The following is a 13,121-nucleotide window of genomic DNA, read 5'->3' as shown; positions in this document are numbered from 1 at the left end:
CAGGAGACAGGGATCAAGACCATCCTCATGGAAAAGAAATGCAAAAAAGCAAAATGGCTGGCTGAGGAGGCCTTACAAATAGCTGTGAAAAGAAGAGAAATGAAAAGCAAAGGAGCAAAGGAAAGATACAAGCATCTGAATGCAGAGTTCCAAAGAATAGCAAGGAGAGATAAAAAAGCCTTCCTCAGCGATCAATGCAAAGAAATAGAGGAAAACAACAGAATGGAAAAGACTAGAGATCTCTTCAAGAAAATTAGAGATACCAAGGGAACATTTCATGCAAAGATGGGCTCAATAAAGGACAGAAATGGTATGGACCTAACAGAAGCAGAAGATATTAAGAAGACGTGGCAAGAATACACAGAAGAACTGTACAAAAAAGATCTTCATGACCCAGATAATCATGATAGTGTGATCACTCACCTAGAGCCAGACATTCTGGAATGTGAAGTCAAGTGGGCCTTAGAAAGCATCACTACGAACAAAGCTAGTGGAGGTGATGGAATTCCAGTTGAGCTATTTCAAATCCTGAAAGATGATGCTGCAAAAGTCCTGCACTCAATATGCCAACAAATTTGGAAAACTCAGCAGTGGCCACAGGACTGGAAAAGGTCAGTTTTCATTCCAATCCCAAAGAAAGGCAATGCCAAAGAATGCTCAAACTACTGCACAATTGCACTCATCTCACACACTAGTAAAGTAAGGCTCAAAATTCTCCAAGCCAGGCTTCAGCAATACGTGAACCGTGAACTTCCAGACGTTCAAGCTGGTTTTCGAAAAGGCAGAGGAGCCAGAGATCAAATTGCCAACATCTGCTGGATCATCAAAAAAGCAAGAGAGTTCCAAAAAAAACATCTATTGCTGCTTTATTGACTATGCCAAAGCCTTTGACTGTGTGGATCACAATAAACTGTGGAAAATTCTTAAAGAGATGGGAATACCAGATCACCTGACCTGCCTCTTGAGAAACCTATATGCAGGTCAGGAAGCAACAGTTAGAACTGGACATGGAACAACAGACTGGTTCTAGGTAGGAAAGAGAGTACGTCAAGGCTGTATGTTGTCACCCTGCTTATTTAACTTCTATGCAGAGTACATCATGAGAAACACTGGGCTGGAAGAAGCACAAGCTGGAATCAAGATTGCTGGGAGAAATATCAATAACCTCAGCTATGCAGATGACACCACCCTTATGGCAGAAAGTGAAGAGGAACTAAAGAGCCTCTTGATGAAAGTGAAAGAGGAGAGTGAAAAAGTTGGCTTAAAGCTTAACATTCAGAAAACGAAGATCATGGCATCTGGTCCCATCACTTCATGGCAAATAAATGGGGAAACAGTGGAAACAGTGTCAGACTTTATTTTTTGGGCTCCAAAGTCAGTGCAGATGGTGATTACAGCCATGAAATTGAAAGATGCTTCCTCCTTGGAAGGAAAGTTATGACCAACCTAGATAGCATATTCAAAAGCAGAGACATTACTTTGCCAACAAAGGTCCATCTAGTCAAGGCTATAGTTTTTCCAGTGGTCACGTATGGATGTGAGAGTTGGACTGTGAAGAAAGCTGAGCGCCAAAGAATTGATGCTTTTGAACTGTGGTGTTGGAGAAGACTCTTGAGAGTCCCTTGGACTGCAAGGAGATCCAGCCAGTCCGTCCTAAAGGAGATCAGTCCTGGGTGTTCATTGGAAGGACTGATGCTGAAGCTGAAACTCCAATACTTTGGCCACCTCATGCGAACAGTTGACTTGTTGGAAAAGACCCTGATGCTGGGAGGGATTGGGGGCAGGAGGAGAAGGGGACGACAGAGGATGAGATGGCTGGATGGCATCAACAACTCGATGGACATGAGTTTGGGTAAACTCCGGGAGTTGGTGATGGACAGGGAGGCCTGGTGTGCTGCGATTCATGGGGTCGCAAAAAATCAGACACTACTGAGTGACTGAACTGAACTGACTGATACTCTTTTTGCAATCCCATGGACTGTAGCTTACCAGGCTCCTCTGTCCATGGAATTTTCCAGGCAAGAGTACTGGAGTGGCTTGTCATTTCCTTCTCCAGGGGATCTTCCCAACCCAGGATTACCACATTAATGATCCTTCCACAGGTTCAGCTACGAAACCTTGTTACGACTTTTACTTCCTCTAGATCGTCAAGTTCGACCATCTTCTCAGTGCTTCCCCAGGGCCATGGGCCGACCCCAGCGGGGCTGATTTAGTGAGGGCCTCACTAAATCATCCAATTGATAGTAGCAACAGGCATATTAAACACTGTATTAAATAACAAAAATACAGAGCTCAAGATAAATCAATAAGTGCTCTGCTTTTTTTCATAGATAGAATGAAGTTGGGTTCAACTTATTAATATTCACATACAGTGACACCACTTATGCTGAAGTTATTTGGAATCAGAGAAACAGAACAGGAAGATATTTTAGAACTGGTTAGTTCACCACATCAGGAAACCAATGAGCACAGCAAGACTTCTAGTTTGCTGAGGACTTAAGTTTTTGTTGTTATTGTTGATAGCTTCAACTACCCAGAATCCAGAAGGAAGGAAAAGAAAACCAACAAATATAGATGTTATAAAACTAAAAATATCTTACCCACTAGAAAATTCCTCAGGCCTGCATTCAGTGTCTCTTTACATATGTTGTACCACTAATTCTAACAAGCTCGACTGCCTGACTTTTTACTTAGCTAATGAAATTCATGGGAACAGATTGGACATGGGATATTGCAATGCTAGAAGTGAAGCTTATTACGACAAGGATTAAAATTTTGAAAAGCATATGTAAGATCTCAAAAAAACCTGGCAGTCTGATAACATTTGGATCCAAATGATTTTTATCTATCTCCAAAAACCAAACTAATACAAAAACTGAATTCTGCTATTGTCTAGAGCTGTCAAAATCATACTGCAGCATATAAACACCATTCTAGAAAAGTAATTTCAAAAACATGATGAGTAGGGCCCTAAAAGTGACACATTTTCTAAAGATGTTAAAGTCAATAGCAAAATTATTTGGTGTGATTTCCCCCGCTTTTTCTCCAATGATCCGTTCATTTAAATATGAATATCAGTTTAACAAGTAACATATACAACACATTGCAGGTTAGCACTATTGCTGAGATCACCCCGGCCCAGAGGGTCACACAGTAAATACCAAACAATTCATGAGGAAGTAACAAATTAAGAATCAAGCACAAATAATTTTGTCAAAACTAAAAAAATGGGAAATTTTATTAAAAAAATTTTTTTAATTGGAGTATAATTGCTTTACAATGTTGTGTTAGTTTCTAATGCACAACAGTGTGTATCAGCTATATGAACACATATGTCCCTCTCTCTTTAGTCTCTCTCCCACCTCCTCCATCTCAGGGAAATTTTAATTTAGTTTGTTCTCTTTGTTCCCAGTGATTAGTGCAAGATTTTGTTTTAATCAGCTGTTGGCTCTTCACAAAAACAGTCAGCTGTAATCAGTGCGTCTGGCTTTTTCCTGGTCCTGACTGGGGATCCATCATTTCAGCCAAATAAGAATCCTCTGCATAGATTCCCCATCTTCTGAATTGCAGTTTACGTATCATTTTTCTGTAACAAGCAGTTTTACTAATTAGGCACAACCTTGTATCAATTAACTTTGGTCTTAAAGCCATGATTAAAGAAACCAAATTGTTGTTTCTGGAAATTGCTGTGCCAGGGACAGATGGCCCCAGAACACATGGGAAGAAGATGGAGCCTGAAACTGGCTCCCTACAGCTCCAGAGAGAGACGGGCTGCTAGGAAGGATGCTAGGACACAGGATTGGGGACGATCCAGGCATAACAGAGCTGGGAGCGCAATGCAGGGGAATGGGGCTCAGCAGAGTCATGATACATCAGATGATCCCTCCTCTCCATCATTCCCAATCCGCAGGCCAAGGAGACTTTCCTGAAGGCGGAGCTTGCCTTATAGCTCCAGCTCTTAGACAGTACCTCCTGGGAACTGCACCTCGTTAGGGGCTTCTCTGGTGGCTCAGATGGTAAACAATCTTCCGGCAATGAGGGAGACCTGGGTTCAATCCCTGAGTCGGGAAGATCTCCCGGAGAAGGGAATGGCTACCCACTCCAGTATTCTTGCCTGGAGAATCACCTGGACAGAGGAGCCTGGCTGGCTACAGTCCAGGGAGTCACAGAGTCGGACACAACTGAGCGACTAACACTTTTACTTCACCCTTGTTTAGCATACAGCCTCTTGAGATGAACAAATAATTCATACAGAAAGAAAGCATCTACAGGAAAGAGGAGCAGGGATGGGCAGAGAGCACCTGGCCTTTACAATAGAAATGTTTGTATTCTGTCACTTGCCGCATGTCCTTGAGCACATAACCCTTGATTTCCTCATTTTTTTTTAAATTTTATTTTTAACTTTACAATATTGTATTGGTTTTGCCATATATCAACATGAATCCGCCACAGGTATACACGTGTTCCCCATCCTGAACCCTCCTCCCTCCTCCCTCCCCATACCATCCCTCTGGGTCATCCCAGTGCACCAGCCCCAAGCATCCAGTATCGTGCATCGAACCTGGACTGGCGACTCGTTTCATATATGATATTATACATGTTTCAATGCCATTCTCCCAAATCATCCCACCCTCTCCCTCTCCCACAGAGTCCAAAAAGAAAAACACCAATACAGGATACTAACGCATATATATGGAATTTAGAAAGATGGTAACAATAACCCTGTATACAAGACAGCAAAAGAGACACTGATGTATAGAACAGTCTTTTGGACTCTGTGGGAGAGGTTTCCTCATCTTTAAAATGGGAGTAAAAGACTTCCCTGGTGGCGCAGTGGATAGGAATCTACCTGCCAATGCAGGGGGACACAGGTTTGATCCCTGGTCTGGGAAGATTCCACATGCCGAGAAACAACTAAGCCCATGCTCTACAATTACTAAGCCTATGTGCCAAAACTACTTGAAGCCCATGCACCTAGAGTCTGCTCCAAAATAAGAGAAGCCACTGCAATAAGAAGCCCACTCACTGCAAGGAAGAGTAGCTCCCACTTGCCACAACTAGAGAAAGCCCGAGTGCAGCAATGAAGACCCAGGCAACCAAAAAATAAAGAAAAATAAAATGGAAGTAAAGATAATACCCAGTTTACTTTTTACATTGTGTGAATCATGTTGGAATGTGAATGTAGGGAATTTCCTGGCAGTCCAGTCATTAGGACTTTCACTACTGAGGGCCAAGTTTCAATCGCTAGTCAGGGGACTAAGATTCCTCAGGCTGAGTGGAGCGGCCAAAAACAAGCCTGAGTGTAAGGCACTGCGTCCCATGTGCTGTCATAGTAATAATAACAAAGCCATAGTCCCATCAAGTCAAAAACAAGCTCAATGAATTTTTCTTGTTTCTCCCTATAAGTGATCTTGCTCCCCCTTTCCTTTGTTTTCCTATCTCCTGATTATAGAGTCACAGTATCGAAAATGTTATAAAGAAATAAACACATGTATACCTGTGGCGGATTCATTTTGATATTTGGCAAAACTAATACAATTATGTAAAGTTTAAAAATAAAATAAAATAAAAAGAAAAGCAAAATAAATCAGTTAAAAAAAAAAAAGAAATACATCTGTTTCATCCTAGCTGTGGTATCCTGAGCAAGTCAATATCTCTAGACTTTATTTTTTGATGATTAAGGCGATTAGAGTAGGTGAGTTCTAAAGAACATTCAGGTTCTAATGTCTTGGATTTCTGTACTTACTGGGTTTTTTTTCCTTCCTCTCCAGACACAAAGAACTTCAACAGATGATGATGATAGTGATGGTAACAGCTGATTTTTTTTTTTTTTGCCAGCACTGCATGGCATGGGGGTCTCAGCAGATTCTTAACCACTGGACCACCAGGGAGGGTATTTTTACGGTTGATATTTCTTGTGCCTTTACTATAAACCAAGAACTATATTAAGCACTCCACATTAATTATTTCGTTTGATCTTCACAACAGTCTATAAAATAGGTACTTTTACTGTTGCAAATTCCCATTTGAGGAAACTCAGAGAGGTTGTGGAGGCTGCAATGTTGTGTCCCAACTATTTGTTCATCGTCTAGTCACTAAGTCTTGTCCAACTCTTTGCGACCCCATAGACTGCAGCACACCAGGCTTCCCTGTCCTTCACTATCTCCTGGAGTTTGCATCCCAAGTATGCCTCATCCCAATCCCTGGAAACTGTACTACCTTATATGGAAACAGGGTCCTTGTAGGTGTAAATTTAGGATTTTGAGATGAGAAGATGATAAAAAATGGGCCCTAGATGCAATCTTGTGTATCCTTATAAGACAGAGACAGACAGAAATTTGACAACACATACAAAAGCAGGGGGACTTCCCTGGTGGTCCAGTGATTAAGAATCCACTGCAGGGGGCACAGGTTCAATCCCTGGTTGGGGAACTAGTGTCCCACCTGCTTTGGGGGCATGACAAAAAAAAATACATACACACACACACATATACAAAAATGGGGAAGGCTGTGCGACCATGGAGGCAGAGACTGGAATGATGAAACCACAAGCCAAGAGAGCAGCCTTCTGAAACCAGAAGAGGCAAGAGCCCCCAAAAGGAGCATGGCCTGGCCGAGGCTTTGATTTTTCAGCCAATGATACTGATTTGGGACTTCTGGCCTCCAGAAACATGAGATCATAAAATTTTATTATTCTAAGTTACCCAGTTCATGGTAATTTGTTATAGCGGCCACAGAAAACTCATATAGAGATTAAGTAATTTATTCATGGTCACAGTTAATAAGTGGTGGTAGAGTTAGGATTCAGATCCATGAACATCTGGCTCCAAACGCTATGCTTAGGCTTCCCAGGTGGCTCAGAGGTAAAGAATCTGCCTGCCAATGCAGGAGACATGGGTTCAATTTCTGGTCCGGGAAGATTTCACATGCCGAGAAACAGCTAAGCCCGTGTGCCACAATTATTAAGCCAGTGCCCTAGAGCCTGTGCTCTGAGACAGTAGAAGCCACTGCAATGAGAAGCCGGTACATTGCAATGAAGAGTAGCCCCTGCTCATGGCAATTAGAGAAAGCAGCAACAAAGACCCAGCCATAAATAAATAAATCTTTAACAAACAAAACCAAAAATGATCTCATGCTCTTCAGCACAGCATGGTACAGTACACTCCTTATAATACATAAAACAAACAGACATTGATGAAATATTAAGTATCAAAAAAGAATGAAGAAGGAAAATTGGAATTCCATCAAAAGTAGTGTGGCCTTCTGGTTGATTCAACCAAATCCATTCTCTCTGCTGCAAACATCTCAGCTTTAGAAGCTTGACTTTAAAAGTTCATTCTCCCCCACGCTTTACATCGAAATTAGGTCATTCCTGCATCACAGCCAAGAATGTGTGCACTTTAACGAGAAGATACAATTTGTAAAAAGAGAAGAGATGATATATTTAGTTTATAGCTAAAGAGGTTACTTGGCAGCAATTTCAGCCTCTTAGTCCATGCTTGCAATCAGAGAAACAGAGGCCTCTTATCTTTTTTAAAGGTTTGTTTCCTTTTTCTTCCTTCAACGGGGATGCTGTCTTCAATTTTCTCAAAAGGGAAATGGGTAAGGACTAGTAGGGCTTCCCTTGTGGCTCAGCTGGTAAAGAATCTGCTTGCAATGCAGGAGACCTGGGTTCGATCCCAGGGTTGGGAAGATCCCCTGGAGAAGGGAAAGGCTACCCATTCCAGTATTCTGGCCTAGAGAAATCCATGGGCTGTATAGACCATGGGGTCACAAAGAGTTGAACATGATTGAGCAACTTTCACTTCACTCACAAGGACTAATAACTAGATTTTCATTTCTTTCACTTGCTACCTTCCTGACTGTCAGAATTCTCAGGCAGATCAGCTAATGGGAAAATTGTTTAGTCACCAAGTCCAACTCTGTGTGACCCCATAGACTGTAGCCTGCCAGACTCCTCATCCATACGATTCTCCAGGCAAGAATACTGGAGTGGGTTGCCATTTCCTTCTCCAGGGGACCTTCCCAATCCAGGGATCAAACCTGAGTCTCCTGCACTGGGAGGTGGATTCTTTACCACTGAGCCACCTGGGAAACCCCAATTTGAATTTAACCCTAATCTACATTGAGCCCACATTTTTCTCTGTAGGAACAAGAACATCTCTCTTTTTTATAATTTTTTTAAATTAAAAAAAATTTTTTGGCCATACTGCACAGCATGTGGGTTCTCAGTTCCCTGACTAAACCCATGGGATCAAACCTGTGCCCCCTGCTTTGGAAGTGTGGAGTCTTAACCATTAGTGTATGCATGCATGCCAAGTCACTTCGGTCATGTACAACTCTTTGTGACTCTATGGACCATAGCCCACCAGGCTCCTCTGTCCATGGGATTCTCCAGGCAAGAATATTGGAGTGGGTTTCCATGCCCTCCTCCAGGGAATCTGCCCAACTCAGGGATGGAACCCGAGTCTCTTATGTCTCCTACATTGGCAGGCAGGTCCTTAACCACTAGATCAGGAAGTCTACTAGCCAGGGAAGTCCGAGACCCTCATCTTTTAATACTCATTACACTTTTAGTTGATACTCTGAGCCTCTTATAGTCATCAGTGTGTGTTGCCAAATTCACCAGTCTTATTCCTCTTATCTCCCTTCTCCTCTTTTTTGGCCATTTAAAAGTATATGCTCAAGGTTTTGAAATAAATGGTCAAAATCGCAATATGGTCTATGAGTGCATGCATTGGGCATGCACGCTCAGTTGATCAGTCATGTCCGACTCTTTGTAACCCCATGGACTATAGCCCACCAGGCACCTTTGTCAGTGAGATTTTCCAGGCCAGAATACTGGAGTGGATTGTGATTTCCTACCCCAGAGGATTTTCCCAACCCAGGGATTGAACCCATGTCTCCTGCACTGGAAGGTGGATTCTTTACCACTGAGCCACCTGGGAAGCCCCATGGTCTGCAATACTCTAAATTAAATCTTTTTCTTGACCCAGATTTATGGGCGCAACACAGGCAACATGGAGAGAACTGAGCATGAGCTCCTCTTGGCTGCTATAGTATTTGTCAATCATCCAAAAGAAACCAACTGGAAGAGAAAAATGGTTTCACATTGCTGAGACAGACTAGGTAGGTTGTGGTTTGAAAGGATGATAAAGTACAGCCTACAAGACAAGGTGTCTCTGAGGAAGAAGCTAAGCATTTAGATCTTTGATATTTATATGAAACAACTGACTCTGTACTTATGGCTCAGAATTAACCCTATTTATTCATAATGTGCTATTCTTTTTGAGAGATCAAGGTTTTTTTTTTAAGTCATTATATCAGCAATTTTCTCCCATCCATGTTATGTTGACAGGTTACATGCTTGTTTTACAAGGAAAGCTACAGAAAAAATCCCCCCAATCTATCAACCCAGCAGTGAAGTGAGCAGACAGGTCTGGGGACCAGACAAGTTCTGACAACAGCCCACTGTATCTGTCCGTCTCTGTTACTCCTTCACACACACGCATGCACACACATACACACACCTCACACCAAAAGAGCTTCAAGGTATCACAGGATTGGAGATGCCACATTTTTGTTTTTTTTAATTTGGCTGTGGCATGTCTTAGTTGCTGCACCCTGAATCTTTCTTGCGGCATGCGGGACCTAGTTCCCTGACCCAGATTGAACCCAGGCTCCCTGCACTGGGAGCATGGAGTCTTAACCACTGGACCACCAGCGAAGTCCCTTGTTTTTGTTTTTTAATCACAATCCAGTTTGCCTGTCCACTTTCTACCTTTCAATTAGCGGCAATTTATCCAAAAATAAATTGTGCTTAGCTTTCAACAAAAGAGCATAAACGATTTAAAACACCATAAAAAGTGATACACGGTACAAAGAATGGAAGATTTAAAGGAGGCTGTGTCCTGCTGGTGCTGTCGGCAGCACTGACATTTCTTTATTTATCCTAGGATCCCATGGGGTTTCAAAATGACTGAAGCAAAACTCTTGCCCATATTTCTTTATTTTTTGAGGCAAAATATTCCAAGAAGACATAGATGAGCTTCAGTGTTGTTAGTTAGCAGCTGTGTGGTTGCAGGCAAGTAATGTAACTCCTCTGAATCTGTTTCCTCATCTGTAGAATGAGAGGGAGGGCTTCCCCGATGGCTTAGCGGGTAAGGAATCTACATGCAATGCAGAAGACACAAGAGACACTGATTCGATCCCTGGGTTGGGAAGATCCCCTGGAGGAGGAAATGGCAACCCAATCCAGTATTTTTGCCTGAGACATCCCATGCAGAGAGTAGTCTGTTGGACTACAGTCCATGGGATCACAAAGAGTTGGACACAACTGAGTGACTAAGCACACAGAAAGTGAAAGTCGCTCAGTCATGTCCAACTCTTTGTGACCCCATGGACTACATACAGCCCATGGAATTCTCTAGGCCAGAATAAATGAGAGGATAATTCAGTCAGCCCGCTGTATCCACAGCTGTGGAAGCCAGGGAGAAGGGGTGCCAGCTGCACTGCAGCATTTTATATAAGCCACTTGAGCATCCATGGATTTTGGTATTCCGGGGGTTCTGGAACTAATCCCCTGCAGATAGCATGCGATGACGGTACTGTCTATTAATACCAGAAGGGTTCTTGGATGAATTAGATGGTGTAATGTATACCACTGAACCCAGCCATGGAGAGGCCAGGGTAGAGAGTGAGGTGGAGACTGAGAAACTATACAAAAACAGAAGTCCGTGAGGAGACACAAGGCAGTTAGGCTGTGAGACAGAAGCCTGACCCCACTATTTCCTCCTCCTCCCCAGTTCCCTAAGGACCCGGTGATACTAACCACAGTAAAAGGCTCTTGGAAAAGAACAGTGCTGGGGAAGAGGCACAGAAAGGTTTCTTTCTTTGTGTTCTTGGCCATGCCATACAGGATCTTAGTTTCCCCACCAGGGACTGAATCTGGCACCCTTGGTGAAAGCGCTGAGTCCTAATCACTGGAACAGCAAGGAATTCCCAGGAGAAGTTTTCTTGAAGGGCAGTGTGACTTGCTGGGATGACAAATGGGGACTCACGAGACCTATAATATAATGTCACCAATTCTTCCCGCTTAGATCACCCCTCCAACATATACATGTGTGCACACACATATACTCACCAGGAGGGCGCACATTAGACCCTGAGCTTTAGCTCCTGCTCACTACACACTGCCATTACCATGCAGGTAACTAAGAGAGCCCAGAGGAAGGTGAGCTCATAAGAAAATAACCCGCATCTAAGGAGCAAAGCAGCTAAAACATAAATCAGAAACCATAAACTGAACCACTCATATCAGAGGAAGCAGAATTAATGGACTAAAACACAACAAAAATTTTCAATAGGCATAATAAGTATCTTCAAAGAGATGGGCTATTTGGTAGTAATTAATGAAGTAAGTGCTTCCCAGGTGGCTCAGTGCTAAAATGTCTGTCTGTCAATGCAGGAGATGCAAGAGACGCAGGTTCAATCCCTGGACAAGGAAATGGGAACTCAGTCCAGTATTTTTGCCCAGAGAATTCCATGGACACAGAGCTTGGCAGGCTACAGTCCAAAGAGGTTGCAAAGAGCTGGACATGACCGAGTGACTGAGCACACACTCAATGAAATAAGCAGTTTTTAAAAACTAATTAGAGATAGAGGGTCCAACAGGAAAATGCATACAAAGAAGGAATTAGTGAGTAGGAAGACCAGACTGAGAAATTCCACTAGAAGACACCAAGAAGAGACTAAGAGAGGAAACGTTAGAAAAATATGTGTATACATTTACAGAGAAAGAGAGCATTGGCATCATGGATGATAACGCTGAATCACTGTTTCATACAACATAGTGACTTTGAAAATTGGCATCCCAAATCCAGAGAAAAAGTCAGGAGGGTGTTACCAAAACTAGAAAAAGGTATTACAAGAAAAGAAAAACTACAATCCAATATAAATATTAGATATAAAGGAATGTAAAAACTCTTAACAAAATTTTAGCAAATTGAGTCAAACAACAAATAAAAAGAAAAATACATGATGTTCTTAGTGAGATTGTTCCCAGAACAGCAAGTTTCAACATCAAAAAATTAATCAGTGTAATTCATATTAACAACCTAAAATAAAAAACGACATTAACATCTCAGTGGATGCAGAAAATGCATTTGACAAAAATCCAGGATCCAAAATCTAACATCAAATGGGCCCTGAAACTTACTCAAGACTGTTCACAGCTAAGTTATTTGTGATACTTCCAAACTGGAACTACAAGTGTCTATCAAGAAGAAAATGGGATCGATGTAGTGTGGTCGACATAAAAAAAAAAATAAAGAAGAAAATGGATAAAAAATGTTTTGGTATATTTATACAGTGAAATATATATAGCAATGAAAATGAATGAATTATGGGTAATGCAGTAATACCGACTACACTTATTCTTATGATGAAATATCAAGAAAAGTCAGACATAAATATGTTAAATTTATGAATACATTAATATAAAATTATATAATCTATATTATATAAACTAATATAAAATTAATTAAATTAATTTAAATGTAATTAAATAATTAATATACAAGACAGATAAAATTAAATTCTAGTGTGTACAGATGCATACCTCGGTGATGAAACCAGAAAGAAAAGTAAGGAAGTGATTGTCTTAGAAACTGAGATAATGTTTACCTTTGGATGGAGGTTAGGAATGTTGAGTTTTTTTAGAGTATTTATCTTTAAAAAAACTTTTTTTTATTTGGCTGCACTAAGTTTTAGCTTTGGCACACAGAATCTTCTATCTTCATTGCAACATGTGGAATCTTTTTTTTTTTTCCAGTTGTGGCATGTGGGATCTACTTCCCTGACCAGAAACTGAACGAAAGGCCCAGTGCATTGGGAACACGGAGGCTTAGCCACTGGACCACCAGGGAAGTCCAAAGAGCGTTGTTATGAGGAACCAGCACTAAACAGGTTTTTGGAACGCTAGGAATGTTCTGTTTCTTTGCCTCGGTGTAGTTACACAGTATAAACTTTATAATAATTAAGTTGTACATCTATGTTTTATGCATTTTTCTGAATAGGTTTAATATTTCATAATAAAAAGGCAGGGAGAAAAACAAGGAAAA

The sequence above is a fragment of the Bos grunniens genome, chromosome 16, assembly GCF_055505025.1.
Source record: "Bos grunniens cultivar Pamir isolate PY7600 chromosome 16, Bosgru_T2T1.0, whole genome shotgun sequence".
NCBI lineage: Eukaryota > Metazoa > Chordata > Mammalia > Artiodactyla > Bovidae > Bos > Bos grunniens.
This window is presented reverse-complemented; position numbering follows the sequence as displayed.